The sequence below is a fragment of the Nomascus leucogenys genome, chromosome 22a (assembly GCF_006542625.1).
Source record: "Nomascus leucogenys isolate Asia chromosome 22a, Asia_NLE_v1, whole genome shotgun sequence".
Classification (NCBI taxonomy): domain Eukaryota; kingdom Metazoa; phylum Chordata; class Mammalia; order Primates; family Hylobatidae; genus Nomascus; species Nomascus leucogenys.
In genome coordinates this window covers 34,695,899-34,712,152 of record NC_044402.1, presented here as the reverse complement: position 1 = coordinate 34,712,152, position 16,254 = coordinate 34,695,899, and the positions used below count along the sequence as shown (strand labels likewise).

The following is a 16,254-nucleotide window of genomic DNA, read 5'->3' as shown; positions in this document are numbered from 1 at the left end:
TATTACACATGCAGAGTTTATGCACCCATTTAACTAAATTAATATGTTTCTATATCCCAGTATCTTAATGACTGTTTAGCTAACCAGATACTTAAACCATATATTTAAATGCTTATGCACCTATATTACATATACCATGCTGCATATGGTTCAAATATGTATGTTCTTTACAGAAACTGAAAGCTGAACAAATATTAGTATTTCTAAGTTTTTGATTACTCATAATTGGGATTTACATGCTATCTATAAACACTGAAGGAAAGCCAGAACCACTATATTTTGCTTAGATTACATTATGAATCAAATAAAGGGTTCTTTTTGTCTTGGGGTGTGCAGGAGTGAGGAATTTAGGGGTTGATAGAATTAAGATACATATTTTTTTTCAGTAAGTCAAAATGTAGTAATTTTATTCTTTTAACATTCTACTACTAAGTAAAATAAACATATACAGTTTCAAAAGCAGAAGCCGTAAGCCCAAGTCAAGAGATGATATTTCAGAAAAGATATTCAAATGAAGCTCAATAACATTTTTTCCAACAAAGAAAATTTCAAGGCAGATACAGCCAGATCTGTTGCACAAGTGGCAAAGCAAAATATTTTAGTAATGGGCTGTTGGGGAATTTAATGGACTGACACTCTGAATATTTAAGAAGAGTAATATTCCTTTGAAGAGGATTGTGTGATTGTCTATCAAGCTCCTTAAAAGGGGTGAGGGAAGGAAAGGTTTGGAGGGTGGATTATGTCCAAGCATCTCAGCTATTGCTAGTGGTGAAAAGATATGACCTGGGTAGAATGGGAAAGGTTTTGATGACATGAGAGGATCTGCAAGAGTCTATTGGCCCTATCATGTTTATTCTCTTTTAGGTACATAAACATATCCTTTCCAAAAGGCTCTCGTTTGCAGTCGCGGCTTCACAGACAACAACCAGCTTGCATTCAAGTGTGGTCCAATGCATCGGTCTAGTTTTAAGAGGAAAACAATGGACAGGAAAAATAAAGTTACAGTCTTATCAATGAAATTATTATTCTCAGTTGGAGAATAGGGAAAAGGGAGGCTCCAAAACAGGGGGATGGGAGGGGAGCAATAACTCTTTAGGTGAGTTTTGGGAAAATGCTAAGTAAAACGCTGTTCAGAAATTGGGATTAATCGAGCAGTTTAAATACAAATCTGCCGGAAATTGGAAATCGTGCTCTGTGCGAATGAAAATGAAAGACTTTATGCATATTCTAATTTTCTCTCTTTGGCTGCTATTTTGGAGGAAGAGACTTCTTTTGCTGATGGTGGGACTTTTTTGTTCTGCACAGGAAATGTGTAAATGAACACAAATGTTTTTTCTTTTGCCTTTCCATTCCTCTTTTCCATTCTCCCCCTCCCCCCTTCAACAATCTGAAGTTGTCAGGGTCCGCAGTTCTGCCGCCACCCATCCCAGTGTTACTTCCCATTCCCAGGATGTTAGAGGGCAGGCAATGTAGGCAGGACAGGAGAGTTAGGGCTCCTCTGGAAATTAGACCTTTGGAAATCAATGCAGAGTTTCTATTACATTTCTGGACATTCAGAGAGCTAGAGGATGAGAAAGACTCTTGGTTGAATATTATGAAAAATCATCCAGATGAAAAATCGTCTAGAAAGCCATTTCCTCTCAAACCGAATTCTCAGTGACAACTAGATGGAAGAGAGCTTAAAAGTGATTTTATAAACCACGCTGTGAAAACCTACTGACGATCAGTCCCCTGTCCAAACACTTTTCCTCCCACTCCTTTGGGAACATACAGGGATGGTGCATTTTAATTACATTAAGACCAGCAATAAACTCTTGTTTTATTCTGATGTAAATCAGTCACCTAATGCTGAGAAGGACTGAAGTGGCTCATATGGTCGTTCTGTGTTTTGTAGAATACATAGGGGACTCCTGAAATGTGTGGGATGTAGGTAGGGGCGGGAGGGACTCTGTGGGGAGAGAAGAGAGAAAAAGATTGAGAGAAGGAAAGAGAAGTGTATTTGCAAGGCAGGCTGACAATTTCTCAATTAATTTGGGGCAGAGACAGAGAGACTCCGAGTTTCTAGCTTCTTTTCTACACCCCAGATAAAAAACTGAAGACAACCTTATTCTAACAACTCAATTTGAAAAGAGCCCCCCTGCGTACGTCCCCGCACCCCTTTCGCCCCAGCGGCCGCTCACAAAGCGCCACCCGCGCCTCGGGCGTCCGCAGAGGCCGGAGCCAGTTCTCAGCCCTGATCGCCGCCAGCCGCCCCGGCTTCGGGGAAGGAGGGACGGGAGAATAATGCGCCCCTCTTTCAATAAACGCCACTGCCAACCACTCCAACAGACACACTTTCGGTGCCCCCGAGTGACCGCTTTCTGCGATCGCGTCCGCCACGACCCCGTCCCTCTTTCCCCTTCAGTCTTCAGGGAGGGGGCGCCGCTCCGCATTAGCCGGGCAGTTCAGCAACCCCGACCCCACCCGCGTGGCTCCAGGTCCAGGGGTCCGTTCCCTTTCCCGTCCGGTTTGGGGGACGCCAATTCGCCTAAGAAAACCCTGGGAGAAGAGCGCGGACCCTTCACTACAAACCTCACGTCAGGGTTACAGCCACATTTAGGAACCTCTTCGGAAAAGCTGAGAAATCCCTGTTTTGCAAAAAGCCTTCTGTACTGTGATGGGGCTTTGTGGTGAGAGGAACCTCTGAGAGGCCTCGTGCGGCCTGAGTTTAGAGTCACGCCCTGCCCAGCGACATACTCCCGCGCACCGGAGAACTTGCACTTCCGGTCTCCAACCCTCGCGGGCCGTGACTCTTCCCCTCCTCCGCGCCGGGCCCTGCATTTCCGGCCCCCTTGCTCTCCTGCACTTCCGCCCAGTCACATGGATGATGGATAGCGTTGGGAGCTGTTTTCTCTATCTTCCAGGTGGCTGCTGGGATCCTAAACTTGTTTCTTTAATTTCTCTTTAAAATTTGAATGTCCTTTAGTTTTTTTCACTTCCTTAAATTTGAGGGTCGAGAAAGCTAGAGGTGGAGAGAAAAGGCTCATTGAAGACAAATCTTTTTTTGGCTTTTCAGATCACTTGCCCCTTTCTGAATTCCCTGTACAAATTCATACCAGTAACTGAGATTTAGGCCTCCAGGGCCTAGGCCAATGTCTGCACTTAGTAGGCACGCAATACATGTTGAAAGAATTACTGGATAAATGATATTCTGTTCTTTAGGCATATTGTGCCTAGGGTTAATGGGTATCATCAAATCAGTTGACTTCTGTTTTTGGCTGAATTCATTTGAAAAGTTGATAAATACATGGTTTTTACAGGCACTTAAGTGTTATTTATTTAGGGACTCCCCAAAACAGGTGTGGGGGAAATCACCAAAAATTGTTGGAAAAAAAAATATAGGGTTTTTTTGTTGTTTTTGTTTGTTTGTTTTTTCTGATACAGGGTCTTGCTCTGTTGCCCAGGCTGGAATGCAGTGGTGCGATCTCAGCTCACTGCAACCTCTGCCTACCCGGCTCAAGCAGTTCTCCTGCCTCAGCCTCCCAAGTGGCTGGGATTACAGGCACCCACCACCATGCCCAGCTAATTTTTTGTCAGAGGGGTTCTCACTCTGTTGCTGAGGCTGGTCTGGAATTCCTGACCTCAGGTGATACACCCACCTGGACCTCCCAAAGTTTTGGGATTACAGGCCTGAGCCACTGCACCTGTGCTGAAAATATTTTCTTGGACTTCTTTATACATATGAGGTAAAATGCTGTGATTTTTAGGTTTTTGAGTTTTATCAACTGTCACCCAGGGTGGAGTGCAGTGGTGCCATCTTGGCATACTGCAACCTCCACCTCCCGGGTTCAAGTGATTCTCCTGCCTCAGCCTCCTGAGTAGCTGGGATTATATGTGTGCACAACCACACCCAGCTGATTTTTGTATTTTTAGTAAAAACGGGCTTTTGCCATTTTGGCCAGGCTGGTTTTGAACTCCTGGCCTCAAGTGATTCTCCTGCCTCAGCCTCCCAAAGTGCTGAGATTACAGGCATGAGCCACTGTGCCCAGCATTTTGCATTCTTTTAAAACAGCTTTATTTGATAAGAGGTCAAGACCTTATGAAATGAATTTAAATTCTCATAGTGAATTTCAGACAGAAACTACGACTCCTCTTTTGTTTTTCATGCTGCTGTATTATAGTTTAATTCACTTCCGTGTTGTCTTCTGCCTCATTTGGCAGTTCTTGTTCTCTATAATAACTTTTGTTTTTAAATGCCAAAAGAATTTTTTTGTGACCAGTTAAGAGTTGTGAAGTTGTGAGACTGAATTCGGTCGCTCATCATGTTTTAAATGCATATCTACTCAGCACCGGTTGTGTAATCCACAGTCTGTTCCCTAGAGCATTTAATGACCCACGTTCATTGACTGTAAAATACTGAAAATATATAACCAGTGAGCTAGTAATCGTGACAGTAATTTGAAATGTTATAGTTGCAAGTCAATATAAAGCATATTTATTAGCATCATTATTAAGAGGTGTCAGAGGGATACAAATAAGACCTGGTCCTACCCTCTGGGAACTTACAATCTGGTTGGGCAAAATAATGAAATGTAAATTGATAGAAACAGCTACTAACCCATATACGGTGTCTGGCATATTGAAGGCATTCAGTAAATAATTACCTCACAATAATTGCAGTCCTGTCATTCTTAGAATAGAATATCATATTGATAAGAAGTAAAGGAAGGAATAATTAGTAAAACTTTAGGAAATGAATTTGTCCTGTATGTGTCACACATGGAGATTGGAATATGCAAGTTGATTGTGTGTAAGAAGAATAAAGGGGGCATAAATAAAGATGAGAAAGATGTTTGATGAGATGGAGTTTGGTGGTAAATTGAAGGAAAACTTAAAGACCATTCAGAGGAATTTCTATTTGATAGTAGAGGTAATAAAGACCCACGGTGGCCCTATGAGCAGAGGATGACATTACTAAAATTGAGTTTTATTTTAAAAATGATTCTAGGCTGGGCACTGTGGCTCATGCCTGTAATCCCAGCAATTTGGGAGTCCGAGGTGGGCAGATCACCTGAGGTTAGGAGTTCGAGACCAGCCTGGCCAACATGGCAAAACCCTGTCTCTACTAAACATACAAAAATTAGCCAGGTGTGGTGGCATGAGCCTGTAATCCCAGCTACCCAGGAGGCTGAGGCAGGAGAATCGCTGGAACCCGGGAGGCAGAGGCTACCAGTGTAGCCAAGATTGCGCCACTGACCTCCAGCCTGGGCGACAGAGCAAGACTCTGTCTCAATAAAATAAATAAATAAATAAATAAATAAATAAATAAATAAATAAATAAAGATTCTAGCCAGCAACTGAATATAGGGAAAATTGCAGGAGAAAAGACTGGTGCAGTTCTGGAATGTGGACTTACTGTTAGAGAAGGGCTGTAGTCAGAGCTGTCATTACGTCCCTTCTCAATTTTTATACAATTGAAATTGCATTGAAATGATGAAATCAGGAATGAATCGTGCATAGAACAAAAGCCAGAGTACCACTGGAATCAGTACTACCCCCTTATTCTTCATTATTGATAGTGACAGGGGATGTTAGACATTGAGAGAAGGCAACTAACCCCAAAATATCTTCATCACCAGTTAAGCTCTAGATAATTTTTTTTGCATTTAGCATATCCACCCATTATGCAATTGCAGTGGTTCTCAACTGGGGTGATTTTTGTCCCTTCCCTCCCCTGGGAGACTTTTCACAATGTCTGGAGACATTTTTTAGTTACAGCACCTCTGGGGCCACTACTGACGTCTGGTAGATAGAGGACCAGCGTATTGCTGAACATGTTAAATTCACAGGATGGATCCCCACAACCACAGACTATTATGTCCAAAATGTCAGCTGTTCTGAGCTTGGAAAACCCTCAGTTATGGGAACGAAGCATGAGCTCCAACTCTGGAGAGCTGCACTATGGGTCCCAGGTCTTAACTTCTATTATGGCAACAATTTCAATCAAAGAAATGTTTTGCTTAGTGAGACAAATATAACTCTGAATATCCCAGTAACTTTGCCTACCCCTGAGGCCTTAGAAACAAGAAAATCAGAAGGGTACCTGCTTGGATTTTCTACTTTTTATAAAATAAAGTCAGAAATCTTCTTAAGGATTTGTCTTCATCTAAATGTTATTTATTAAATTAATAAAATATGCCTTTGGAGTTGCTTAGCAACTTAATGGAAAGCTTGCTTTTTAGAAGTTCATTTGTTTGTTTAAAACCTGGATAGGTTGCATATTATTAGCTACATTACATAAATCAACAAAGAAATGTACACTGAAAATGGAATAAGATGTTTCAACACATTTTCTTCTCTCCTGTCTGGCAATTAAAACACTCTAATTGTCTGGTAGAATTGCATCAAGTATTCGACAAACATTATTTATGTATGAAACTTCAACATAATATTGAGTATGTAAGAGAACCAAAGGGGAAAAATTAAGCAGGTTTGTCATAAAATATGTGTTTATCTTAACCTTTCTTCTTCAAAAATCTTATCTACTAAGTACTTTTATCAGACACTAATTATACGCTTTCTGAATAGAATTTCTCCAACACCCTTCAGTGCCTGCACCCTTTAATCATATCTCATTACATCTACCTAATCCATATCTGTTTCGCATTGCCAGGGCTCATTAACAGTTTTAAAAGCCAATCTTGGACATTATCTCTCCTTGTAATCGAAATGAAAATAATGCCAATAATGTTGTATGTCTGAAATAAAATGGATTATTTAAATTTTGTTCTGAAGCCATTTCTTCTTTAAATATTAATGAGAAATTAACTTTCAAACATGCATGAAGCTAGCAGGACTGGTAAGATGTGTCTGAAAACCCTGAAGCACCTTTTCAAAGAAGTTATTTTTATAAGCTGTTTTAACAGTGGATCATCAGTCACTTTGAAGGGAAGTGATCCTTGATTAACTGTTGGCTGATATTGTGTTTCCACAGATGTGTGGCAGCAATACAGGTGCTATGCATGAAATAGTACAGGTAATTCACAGGATAAATGCATTTTCTTTTTCTAATTGAAAAAGATGAAATGCTTCTTCATCTTTATATATTGCCCCCATTTAATAGTTATTGACAAGACAAACCAAATGTTTCACTGAAATAATGAACTACGGCACCGCGTTTCCCATAAATTTAAAGAAATCATTGTCAATTTGGCTAGTACTTTGTTCTTTTTGATTTCCTGTTTTTAGAAAAGAAAACCCTTACAAATCTGCAGTTACATGACTAAAGTAGAGCATCATGATAATGACTTTTTAGGACTTGAAAGTCAAATCTTGTCTCTCAGAATATAATTACATAGGACTAACAAGTTATTCTCTAAAATGGAAGCTTCCTCCACCATTATAATCAAGCTTCAGATTCTTTCTTGAAAGTAATCAGGAAAAGTTTACTGGCCCATTATTTATTTATTTATTTATTATGCACATACTATTAAGTTACAGAGTTCAAAACAACCACTAACCAAAGTCATTGTCCAAAAGTACAGTTTTTTGAGGTGGTGTGCACCTGTGATCCCAGCTACTGCAGAGGCTGAGGTAGGAGGATCACTTGAGCCCTGGAAGTCAAGGCTGCAATGATCTATGATTGTGCCACTCCACTCCAGCCTAGGCAACAGAGAGAGATCCTGTCTCAAAAAAAAAAAAAAAAAAGTACAGTTTTTGGACAAGTATCCCAAGCTATTGTTCATTAGTAGTGAAGACATAATAAAGTTTTCATTCTTCTTTGACTTATTTTCCCACTCATCAGTTTAGCCAGATAGCAGTGATCTCTTATTTCGAGTGTTTTATCAGCTGTTTCTTCCAGTTTTTCTTTGGAGTGTATGTATTTTTTCTTTCAGAATTTTGTGTTTCTTCTGATTTCTCTCCATTAATGTGGTTCATCTTGTTGCTGACTACAGAAACTTTTTAAGCAGAATCAAATGAAACCATATAGTTGCTGAGTTTGGTTTGTAATGTCATATCTTTTATAGTTGTACAGCTGCTAATAATCAAATACAGTAATACAATTAGATGTGTAGAATCTGTAAGATTTTTTTTTCCAAAACTCACTTGGAATTTTCTCTTTTAAATTCCTTTTATTTCCTTTTATTTATTTGTTTATTTATTTTTTTGAGATGGAGTCTTGCTGTGTCACCCAGGCTGTTGTGCAGTGGCATGATCTTGACTCACTGCACCCTCTACCTCCTAGGCTCAAGCGATTCTCCTGCCTCAGCCTCCCAAGTAGCTGCGATTACAGGCACCCGCCATCATGCCTGGCTAGTGTGTGTGTGTGTGTGTGTGTGTGTGTGTGTGTGTGTGTGTGTATTTTTGTAGAGATGGTGTTTCACTATGTTGGCCAGGCTGGTCTCCAACTCCTGATCTCAGGTGATCTGCCCGCCTCAGCCTCCCAAAGTACTGTGAGCCACTGCACCTGGCCCCTTTTATTTATTTAATCATTTTTTTGTGTGTGGGGGATAACATTGCATATGCTCAATTATGCACAAGTAGTTTACCTTTCTTTGCTTTACTGAAATAGCTTGAGTATTCAGACCTTACCAAATTTTTATGGTGACATGATAGACAATCCTTATTTAAATAAAATTTCCTTCACTTTATTATCAATTAAATTAACTATAATAAATATAAAACTTGGTGAACTTAACAACATAGCAAATCACCATAACAATTTTAAAATTACAAACATGGTATTAATATAACTTAAAATTGTTTTTGCTTTGGTAATCAGGTTTTTATCTTTGTTTATTTCTCTTATTAAGAAATTCTGTCTTTTCTATACTGATAATCTTTTTCCTTGTCCTTTTCATGTTGTTATTTTCAGAGGTTTTTCATTAGTCAATACAGTGAAGGCTGGCATGATCATCAGCTTCCCATCAAATAATATCTACTCATCAGTGTGCTGTTGTCAATCAGAGATTTTCAAGTATGAGTTCTCCAACTCAAAGAAAAGTAGCTGGATCCAGGAAGAAAGGCATTTGGGGAGGAACAACGTTCTTTACAGTGCTCATGATGTGTCTCCAGAGAAAGTTACTTCAGCACTAAACAAACAAACAAACAAACAACAACAATAAACAACTTTCCTCTTCAGTATCTTCCAGGGTCTAAACTATTAGACAGATTCCTAAGTTTATCCAGATCTCTCCTATGTCTGAATTCTTGGTCATCTTCCTTGCCTCTGGCTCCACAGGTAAAGAAGAAATAATAATAAAGGAACAAAAATTATATGTTTCTGTCAGGCTGACTCATTCCACTTTTGAAGCACCCAGTGGATTAATTAGTCTTATTATTGCATTTACTGTCACCTACACACTTGTTTGTGGGAAGGCCCTCCTCTTGGCATTTGCCTAGTGGAAAAAGGAACCCTAAGACTTTAGCCACTGGATAATGCTCTTGAAGTTCACGGCACTGTGGCAGCATAAACTTGAACAGACCTAGCTTTTTTATTGATGGAGTGCAACTGATATAGCACCACCTTTCTCTGACACTGTATATTAGCTTTTAGTTATTATGAACTACTTCCTTCCAGTGCAGCAGTTGTTGCCTACCATTGGTACCAGTTTGGCACCATTATAAAGAAACATTGTACCTCTTGTAGGAAGAATTTGGACAGTTTTGGTATGGTAATCAAGATGTGTATTGTAATACTTAACTGAATTCTGTGAACACACTGTTACTACCTTAAGTGAAAGAAAAAGAGAACAGCTGCAATTATTTATCTTCACTCATTTCTCATAGATAGCCAGGATTTTTCAGTGTACATTCTCTTGTCCTGAAATTATTTTCAGTTCTTGTTGATTCTTATAGATTATGATGAGAAAGGCACCAGCAAGAAATTTGAAATAATGAACACAAAATGAGATTGCCCTTTGATTGTTAAAATTGCAGATCAACACAAAATAAATCAGCAAAATATGTGCAAAGTTATCTTAACAGATTAATTCCTATCCAGCAGGCTTTGACAAAAACTAATAGAAGGTATTACATATTTACAGAAAAAAAATTTAGGCATGAAAGCTGTTAGGTAACAGGAGCACCCTAATGGCGCTGGTTCCGGGTTCTTCGTCCTCCCCAACACAGGCCCGCCAAAAAGGAGCCAACCAGAGGTCACGCCTTCCCGCCTCGGCCTAGGCCCAGCCCCTCAGCCAACCAGCAACCCCCACGTAACGTCCCCGGGCATGAAAGACGGAGGCCGCAGAGCTCTCTCTCTGTCTTCCCTTCCGCTTCGGCTCTTCCTCAGACTCCTCCAATAAAGATCTCTTGACTGCAACCGGTGTGGCGTGGTCTTAGTCTGAGCCTACAGAGCCACTCTTTCAAAAGCTACTAAAGAAAAGCCAGAAACAGCGTAAGAATACCCTACTCAAATATGGTTCAGAGACGAGGGTGGGGACTTTATTCCATTGGACTTCAGTCCCAGTGACAAGGCCACTACTATTGTGAATTAATATCAGGCTAATTAAACTTGATGTTATTAAATGTTCTATCCATAAAAATTTTTCATTCTGAATTCATGTTTTTCAAACAACATTCTGGATTATTATTTAGCTGTCAAAGTAGCTGTGTTCTTAGAAAATACATCAGTCAGGGCTGGGTACAGTGGCTCATGCCTGTAATCCTAGTGCTTTGGGAGGCCAAGACAGGAGGATCACATGAGGCCAGGAGTTTGAGACCAACTAAGTCAACATGGTAGGACCCTGTCTTTATCCCCCTCTACCCCCCAAAAAAATTAGTCAGGCATAGTAGCACGTGCTTGTAGTCCTAGCTACTTCGGAGGCTGAGGTGGGAGGATCGCTTGAGCCTGAGAGTTCAAGGTAGCAGTGAGCTGATCGCACTACTGCACTCTGGCTCATGCAAGATAGGAAGATCCTGTCTCAGAAAAGATTAAAAGAAAATAAACTAATCACACAAATTTCAAATATACTATTTATAATGGTAGAAACATTTTAGTGAGCAATGATCCTGGCCTTTAGCGAGGTTTTTCTCATAACAGTTAATTTGTCATAAATGAATAATTTCTGGGTAAAACATTATAATTTCGTTTTTTCTTTCTTTATTTTATTTTATTTTTTTTGAAACAGAATCTCATTTTGTTGTCCAGGCTGGAGTGCAGTGGCACCATCATGGCTCACTGCAACCTCTGCCTCCCAGGCTCCAGTGATCCTCCAGCCTCAGCCTTTTGAGTAGCTAGGACTAAGGCATGCTCCACCACACTCAGCTAATTTTTGTATTTTTTGTTGAGAAGGGGTTGTGCCATGTTGTCCAGGCTTGTCTTGAACTCCTGGGCTCAAACAATCAGCCTGCTTTGGCCTCCCAAAGTGCTAGAACTACAGGCATGAGCCATGGAGCCCAACCTGTGATTTTTTTGCTGTGTATCCACATTCGATAGAAGGATAATTTTTTGGCATGTTGATAAAAGTCAGAGTGTAAAGTATCCAGTATGAGGGGTAAAGCCAGGATTATAATAAATTTGTCAACTTCAGGTTTTCTTGCTAGCCTTTTCTGTGATATGCAAAGTGCACATACAACTACATGGGCAGGAGAATCGTTGAAGTTACCATTGTTCAAACAATAATTTGTTGGAACCAAATATCACCCACAATGCAATTGTCTACCTTAAAAGAATAGCCATAGAGTCAAAAACTTTCTTTTGAATCCTGGATTCACTATTTATTTGATGTGAGATCACCTTTACTTTTTTTTTTTTTTTTTTTTTTTTTGAGACGGAGTCTCACTGTTTCGCCCAGGCCGGACTGCAGTGGTGCTATCTCGGCTCACTACAAGCTCCGCCTCCCAGGTTCACACCATTCTCCTGCCTCAGCCTCCTGAGTAGCTGGGACTACAGGCACCCGCCACTGTGCCCGGCCAATTTTTTGTATTTTTAGTAGAGACGGGGTTTCACCGTATTAGGCAGGATGGTCTCGATCTCCTGACCTCGTGATCCGCCCGCCTCGGCCTCCCAAAGTGCTGGGATTACAGGCGTGAGCCACGGCGCCCGGCCCACCTTTACTTTCATACCATCAATTTCCTGAGTGTAAAGAATGTATTATTAAAATTCCCTCGTAGGGTCACTTCAAAATTAAAATAAATAATTCACATAAATGCTTAGCACTGTGCCCAGAGTATGGACATGAATGTAAAATAATGCCTTAACATTTTATCACTAAGAGTAATAATATTATTATCATAATAAGATGATGTTGATTCAGGATATGATTTGGGAAGCAAAATTTTCACAGGGACCAATTGCAGAATACTTGAGATCATATAGTTTCTAGAAATTATTTCCACTCTAATATTTAGATCGATTACGGTCCCGCCTTTGCCGTCCTCTGAAGTATCAGATCTTATATTTATTCTTTATAATTCTTTATCATCTATAGTATTTGAGGAATAAATTAATGAATGAATAATCTTCTAGACTCTCCCAAATCTCTCTCAATGGCTTAATACTATCAAGATTTATTATTCCCTCATGTCACATTCCAGTGCAAGTTGGATGAAGAGTCGGGTGAATCTGTTTCACTGAGTCCCATTTAGTCATTCAGAACCCTGGAAGTGACTCTGCCATTCTTTAGGGCTTTGGAGTCTTCCAAAGGATACACAACATTGGTAGGAGGGAAGAAAGCTTATTGGAGAGCCAGCAGGATAATTCCTTAATCCCATTGACTTGAAGTCAACCACATGGCCCAACCTAATTGCAGGGGAGGTGTGGGAATATAATTTAGCTGTGTATTTTGGAGGAAAAAGAAATGGGCTGGCACAGTAGCTCACGCCTGTAATCCCAGCACTTTGAGAGGCAAAGATGGGAGGATACCTTGCATCCAAGAGTTTGAAACCAGCCTGAGCAACATAGGGGGACCATGTGTCTACAAAAAATAAAAATTAAAAATCTAGCCAGATGTGGTGACATGCACCTGTAGTCCCAACTACTCAGGAGGTTGAGGCGAGAAAATTGCTTGAGCACGGGAGGTTAAGGCTGCAGTGAGCCATGATGGTGCCACTGCACTTCAGCCTAGGTGACAGAGTGAGACCCTATCTGAAGGAAAAAAGAAAATGGGTTTGTTGAACACACAGCATTACTTCTGCCCTACTAATCAACCAAACACTGCCACTAACAAAATTAGTTTTACGATTCTTCTATAAATTTTCAGTTACCTAAAGATGGTGAGGAACTCTTGCCTAGGAAATTAATTTGCACATAGTTTTATAGAACAATATATCTTATATTAGAAAGTCTTTGTCAACAAGGATTGGAAAGTATCACTTTTTGATAAGTCTTTGTTCTGTAGGAATTCTCTGGATAACTTTTTGTGAAGCATTTATCCTACTTCATTTCTACTTAAAGCTCGTATATATGACAGAGATTATATCCTTAAATGAGCATTTCCTTGCTTTTATCATCTTGTGTCATTATCCCAACATTCTTTTATTATAGTTGTTATTGAGAGCATACTTTCAGATTTAGCATAGAGATTAACTGTGAAATAAGTAAATAGTGAGTTGTTTAGTTGGAATGAAGTATAAAAGTCAATGCTTTTAAGAGGTTTTTTTTTTTTTTTTTCAATTTTAACTGCTATTTCTTTTTTTTTTTTTTTTTTTGAGACGGAGTCTCGCTCTGTCACCCAGGCTGGAGTGCAGTGGCGCGATCTCGGCTCACTGCAAGCTCTGCTTCCCGGGTTCACGCCATTCTCCTGCCTCAGCCTCTCCGAGTAGCTGGGACTACAGGCACCCGCCACCACGCCCGGCTAATTTTTTGTATTTTCAGTAGAGACGGGGTTTCACCGTGGTCTCAATCTCCTGACCTCGTGATCCGCCCGCCTCGGCCTCCCAAAGTGCTGGGATTACAAGCGTGAGCCACCGCGCCCAGCCTGACTTTTTTTTCAACTTTTATTTTCGGTACAGGGTACATGTGCAGGCTTGTTGCATGAGTACATTGCCTCCAGTCAGTGAGCATTGTACCCAATAGGTAGTTTTTCCATCCACACTCCCGTCTCGACCTCCCCGCTCTAGTAGTCTGCAGTGTCTATTGTTCCCATATGTGTTCAATGTTTAGCTCCACGCAGAAGTGAGTATGTGAGGTATTTGGTTTTCTATCACTGCATTAATTTGTTTAGGATTATGGCCTCCTGAAATAAAAGGAACAAAAGACTGACATTCTTTAGATGATTATATATTCATGTACATACTTCTGCTTCTAGTGATTATAGCACTAACTTAATTCTTATATAAAATATTTATTGTTTTCCAACTGCTTTTTAGTGCATGCGTTTTATAGTTTTTCATATAATTACCTGTTTGCAAATTAAAGGAGGCTAGAGAGTTCATTGTAACATCACAGTTTTGTTTTTTATGCCAGCCTAACCAACTTTAGCCTTTATTAAATAAATAAAAGTTGAAAACGAATGTTCATAAATACATTAGTTATATAATTAGAAATGCATATTTTTAATTGAACAATTTTGTGAGAGAAAATGTCTGCAAATATACATTAAATAGTAAAAAAAAAAATGGCATTTTACTATTTTGTTAAGTAGAAATATATTAAGTATGTAGCCACATAAGAACTGGGATAAGGCCAGGTGCGGTGGCGCATGCCTGTAATCCCAGCACTTTGGGCCGAAGTGTCTGGATCACAAGGTCAGGAAATCGAGACCATCCTGGCTAACATGGTGAAACCCCGTCTCTACTAAAAATACACACACAAAAAATTAGCCAGGCGAGGTGGTGCACACCTGTAGCCCCAGCTACTCGGGAGGCTGAGACAGGAGAATTGCTTGAACCCAGGAGGTGGAGGTTGCAGTGAGCCGAGATCATGCTATTGCACTCCAGTCTGGGTGACACATTGGGACTCCATCTCAGATAAATAAATAAATAAGAAGAACTGGGATGAAATATTTTTGGCCTTATGTACTATAAGCTCAGTGATCTTGCATTAGCTATCTTTGTATATAGCTTTTTGTTGACTATATTGTTTGTATTATACAAGTTATTTTCTTGATGTTTAAGAATAGCAGTTGATTGATGAAGATGTGGTAGCATTTACTGAGAAAACAATTTGAGTTATTTTACCCTTTACACAACCAACCTAAAATTTTCATTTTCATCTACTCTAGTGAATGTGAGCCTGTTAAAGAATTTTACAGTTTTCAGTCTACTTGGACATACAAGTTATTGAATATTCATATACAAAATTATTACCTTGAGTGCTGCATGTTCTGTATGAGATTTTATATCATGTGTTAAGTATTTAAAAGGGTTTAAGTGCTCTAGACTTTAAACTATTTTATTTCTTTTGTTTCATATCTTAAATCAGCATTATAAATTCTACATTTTTATCATTAAACTTTTATATTATAGAACATACACATTTCAGCTTAAGGTTTTATGCATATTTGACAAAAATAATTTCAATTCTATAGTAGTTATGTAGAAATTATTTTAGCATTTGAAGTTGTGTGTAATGTAAATGTTAATTAAAATTCATTGGCAAATCATTTAGGATTTTATGTAAGTTGACTTCAAGACATTTTCTTCCAAAACAGTTGTTATATTTCTCCATGTTTCCTGCATGGTGGATTTTGAATTTAGCATCTGACATGTTTTCTCAACTCTAGTTTATAATGAAAACATGTAGGTACTCAAGGGAATGTGTTAAAAGCAAAAATTCTATGATCCTTGAAAGGTAAATGACAGCGCTGAGATAGTCACATCTGGATCAGAAATGTTTCATTTGTTTATCTAACTAAACAAACACAAATAGAGATAATTAGGATGCTAGCAATACATATTTTAACAAACAACTTATGCCTTTGATTAGGTCAGAACCCAGTTTTTGGTTTTTCTTTGTTCCCACAAATTTGTAAAAATGAATTGACTTTCAGCATTAAGTGGCTTTGAGTGATTACAGTAAATCTATTATTTTCTATGTTGAAGTCTGAAGATTAAATTAATTCCTGGAATTCAAAGAATCATGTACATTATATATTTAAATATATATTTTTACACATACACACATAAACACACACACATAATCATATAGAGTATAGTATGCCTAATTATTCACTTCAATTTACCTCACCTTATTTTTATTCTTATTAGAATTGCACTAACATGTTTCAGAATTGCTAAGCTTTAGCTGTGAAAAATCAGTCACACACACAGAAGAAAAACGAATCTCTTGGTAAAATCACAATTGTTTATATTTAAAATAGGTTTTTAGCATTA

General features: G+C 39.0%; 1 long non-coding RNA gene across 1 annotated transcript; it reads left to right on the top strand.

Annotated features, from left to right (window-relative positions):
* The first annotated feature begins 6,973 nt into the window (after window positions 1–6,973).
* LOC115832393 lies at window positions 6,974–10,523 on the top strand. Its single transcript, XR_004027888.1, has 2 exons — window positions 6,974–7,015; window positions 8,855–10,523. It is a non-coding gene; the product is annotated as an uncharacterized LOC115832393 (long non-coding RNA).
* The last annotated feature ends 5,731 nt before the right edge of the window (window positions 10,524–16,254 follow it).